This window comes from Chrysochloris asiatica, unplaced genomic scaffold, assembly GCF_000296735.1.
Source record: "Chrysochloris asiatica unplaced genomic scaffold, ChrAsi1.0 scaffold00013, whole genome shotgun sequence".
NCBI lineage: Eukaryota > Metazoa > Chordata > Mammalia > Afrosoricida > Chrysochloridae > Chrysochloris > Chrysochloris asiatica.
In genome coordinates this window covers 19935490-19940197 of record NW_006408531.1, presented here as the reverse complement: position 1 = coordinate 19940197, position 4708 = coordinate 19935490, and positions in this window count along the sequence as shown.

Sequence of the window (4708 nt, the reverse complement as noted above, 5' to 3'; positions counted from 1 at the left end):
ATCATTGGCTCTTGATCATGTGCTACCTTTTGAAACGGTTGAACATCAACCATTTCCTTTTGGTAGAGTGACTCTGTGTTACCCCTTCCATCTTCTCTTGATGCTTTCTGCATCATTCAATAATTTGCCCAGAAAATTTTTCAACAACAAAAGTTAAGGCCTGAATTTTTTCTTCAGTTCCCCCAGCTGGAGAAATGTTGACCATGTTCTTCCTTTTTGGTTTTCTGACTCCAGATCTTTGCACATTTTGTTGTAATATTTGACTTTATCTTCTCAAGAAGACCTTTAAATTTTCTGTTCACCTCTTGGACCTCCTCATTTCTTCCATTTGCTTTAGCATCTCTACACTGGAGAGCAAGTTTAAGCGTCTCTTCTTACATCCATTTTGACCTTTTCCTTCGTCTTCACTTCTTAATGACTTTTTGCTTTCTTAATGTATGATGTTCTTGATATGAGTCAGTCAACAATAACAACATAGAAAGGAGCCCTGGTTGCTGGTGCAATGGTTAAGCACTTTGCTGCTAGCCAAAAGGTCAGCAGTTTGAACAACCAGCGGCTGTGTGTGAGGAAAGATTTGGCACTGTATTGCTATAAAAATCACAACCTGGGAAACCCTATGGGGCCATTCTCCTCTGTCTATAGGGTCATTAGGAGCCAGAATTAACTTGATGGTATACAACATAATTGAGAGGAAGAAGCAAATGTCTGCTTAAAATGAAGACAGAGGAAAGAAACTAGGGCCACACCGCCTCTAAACATCTGTCTAAGAGTGAGAAAAAGAAGCCTCAAAAGAACTAACCCAAGGCAGTGAAGAGGAAAGGCACCAGCATTGCAGGCAGACAGAATTGTGGCAGACAACGGGTGCGAGAATTGGATCAGACTACATAGCCCCTAGAGAGAGAATCTAGGAACGATGGTAGTAGAGACCAAAAACAAGTTGTCCAGCCTAAAATGTCTCCAGGTCCCTGGCACTAGATTGAATTATAGCAGATGAGAGTAAACACATGGGGAAAGTCATAAAAAGCAATGGTCATACCTTTTGTAGGAAAAAAGAGGTGTCTCCAAACTCAGAGAAATCGCCAACTGCTCCCACACAACCACTCTCGTTTGTGTTTCTTACCAGAGTTAATCAGTAGCCAACCCAGAATCTGGGTCAGTGAACAAAAGGTACATGGACATAAGCCATAGAGTAGCTCTAAGGAAGTGCCCAGCCTACCTTGTGGTTAGGCGGTTATGTGCTGTGGAGTTGGTTCCAACTCATAGCGACCCTGTACAGGGTTTCCAAGGCTGTAAGTTTTTATGGGAGCAAAAGCCTCATCTTTTTCCTGCAGAACAGCTGGTAGTTTCGAACTGCTGACCTTAAGGTTCACAGCCTGATTCGTAACAATTGCGCTACCAGAGCTCCTTCAGCCTATCTCGAGCCTCCACAAATCTTTGGGTAGAGAAGATATACCAGGATTGGGTAGATTTTAGTATAGAATAATTTCAGAAGGAAGCTGGTCTATTTTATCAACATTCTGAGTATCCAGTTTCCATAAGATAGGCCACAAATTTCAAATAGGTTATAATAAAGAGATAAGAGAACAATTTTAATTAGTAAAAACTTATTTATGATTACTTTAAAATATTGTCTGTCTTTAACAATTCTCTCTATCTTGGTTGACTGGGATCAAATGGTTATGGTTGGTTATTTGCTGTGGAGTCAGTTCTGACTCATAGTGACCCTGTACAGGGTTTCCGAGGCCGTAAATCTTTATGGCAGCAGTAAGCCTCATCTGTCTCCCAAGGAACTCCTAGTAGTTTTGAACTGTTGACTGTTATATTAGCAGCCCTACTCATAACCACTACTCTACTAGTTACTGGTGGTGATATGCTGTGGAGTCGGTTCTGACTCATAGCGACCCTGTACAGGGGTTCTGAGGCTGTAAATCTTTCAGGGAGCAGAAAGCCTCATCTTTCTCCTGCGGAACAAAGTTCAGAGTTCTTTTGAATCATCCTCTGGAATGAGCATACAATAGAGCAATTTTGCTAAAGGATTTTTCAGGACACTCATCCATATAAATGTTATGTTTCATTAAACATGTTGAAGAGTAATGCAGTTCCCACAAAACTTCATGCTACTGTGGATCTGTGGGTTAATGCGCTAGACTGCAAAGTCTGTTTGATCCGCAAGGTCGGTGATTCAAGCTCAAGTTGCTATGGGTCAGAACCAACTTGACAGCACTTAACAATAACAAATGTGTGAAATGTAAAATTTATGCTCACAGCCATTGTTTTTGTGTGTGTGTGTGTTAGTTTTCATTCTAAATTGAGTGAAGGATTATAGACAAGATCATCAGCTTTACATTCAAACTCTATATTTTGGTTCACTGTAATCCCCTACATACAACATCTGTTAATCTCACTACCTGCTTGTGATTCATGTTTCCATTGTTTCTCAACTTTGTCCTTAGGAAAATGTTGCCCTTTTGATTGACCCTTTCATGGTGAACAGGCCCTACTAGTGTTGTCCCCACTATATGCCTGTCTACTGCTTGCATGAATTTGGGCCAAAAGGGTGAGTTCCTTTCCAGACCTGAAGGGTGATAGAGTGCTTTAGTCTCAGGTTCCTCCTGTCTCTTTCTGATTTGTAAACCTGATTTTTTTTTTTTTTAAATAATTTTGAATTTTGATCCACATATTCTCCTACTCTACCAGGACCCTCTAATGTGATCCCTTTTAGAGCAGTAGGTAGTGTAGCCAGGCTCTGTCTAGTTCTTCTGGTCTCAGAGTTGTGGAGACTGACATTCACATGCTCCCTCAGTCCATTGGACTAATTGATTGCAAGCGTCTTCAGTTCTCATCACTCTTCCTTCTTCTGCACGTGGAGAGACCAATAGTGGTGGTTGTGTGCTGCAGAGTCAGTTCTAACTCATAGAGACAGGGTTTCTGAGACTATAAATCTTTATGGGAGAAGAAAGCCTCATCTTTCTCCTGTGGAACTGATGGTAGTTTCGAACTGCTGACTGTGAGATTAGTAGCCCAACTCATAACCACTATACTACCAGAGTTCCTTAGCTGCACCTTATATGGATGCTTATGAGCTTTTAAGTTTTCAGATGCTACTCACCAAAGTAGGCTGTAGAACATTGTCTCTATGGTCTATGTTATGAAGATTCACCATACTATCCCCTGAGACTATGCCCATGAGGCCCCCAACCCCAACAACTCATTACCTTAAAGCTGTTTGATAATATCGAGCAATTTTTCATCATTTTGCACTCTGGTGTGTGCTAGGGTTGTATTCTTTTACCATACTTATTCAACCTGTATGCTGAGCAAATAACCCGAGAAGCTGGGTTCTATGAAGAAAAACGTGGCATCAGGATTGGAGGAAGACTCATTAACAACCTGCAATTTGCAGATGATACAACCTTGCTTGCTGCAAGTGAACAGGACTTAAAATACTGATGACGATCAAAGAGCACAGCCTTCAGTATGGATTGCATTGCATTGTCAAGAAAACAATCTTCACTACTGGATGAATAAACAACATTCTTGTCAATGGAGAAAAGATTGAAGTTGTCAAGGACTTCAAATGACTGCAAACATACATTGACAGAGAACTTCCAAAGGTTCAAGCTAGTTTCAGAAGAGGACATGGAACAAGAGATATAATTGCTGATGTCATATGGATCTTGGCTGAAAGCAGAGAATACCAGAAAGATGTTTACCTGTGCTTTACTGACTTTGCAAAGGCTTTTGATTGTGTGGATCATGACAAGCTATGGACAACATAGTGAAGTATGAGTATTCTGGAACACTTAATTGTGCTCATGATGAATCTGTACATGGACCAAGAGGCAGTTGTTCAAACAGAATAAGGAAACATTGAATGATTTAAAATTAAGAAAGGTGTGTGCCAGGGTTGTATTCTTTCACCATACTTATTCAATCTATATGTTGAGCAAATAATTCTAGAAGCTGGATTATATGTAGAAAAACATGGCATGAGGATTGGAGGAAGATTCATTAAAAACCTGTGATTTGCAGATGATACAACCTTGCTTGCTGAAAGCAAAGACTTAAAATACTGGTGAAGATCAAAGACAACAGGTTTGGTATGGGGTACATTTCAAAGTAAAGAAAACAAATGTCCTCACCACTGGACCAATAAACAGCATCCATATAGATGGAGAAAAGATTGAAGTTGTCAAAGACTTCATTTTGCTCAGATCAACCATCAACAATCATGGAAGCAGGAGTCAAGAAATCAAATGACGTATTGCATTCGGCAAATCTGCACAAGTCGTCTTTGAAGTGCTGAAGAGTGAAGATACCAGTTTGAGGACTAAGGTGCGTCTGACCCAAATAATGGTATTTTCAATAATACTTATACATGTTAAAGTTGGACCATGAGTAAGAAGACTGTAAAAGAATGGATACATTTGAATTATGTTGTTTGAGAAAAATATTTAAAATCCAATGGACTGCCAAAAGAACAAACAGATCTGTGTTGGAAGAAGTACATCCAGGTGCTCCTTGGAAGCAAGGAAGGCCAGACTTCGTCTCTCATACTTTGGACATATTGTCAGGAGAAACCAGTCCCTGTAGAAGAATATCACTCTTGGCAAAGTGGAGGGTCAGAGAAAAAGAGGACGACCCCCCAACAAGATGAATTGGCACAGTGGCAGCAGCAATGGGCTCAGGCCTAGCAACAATTGCCAGG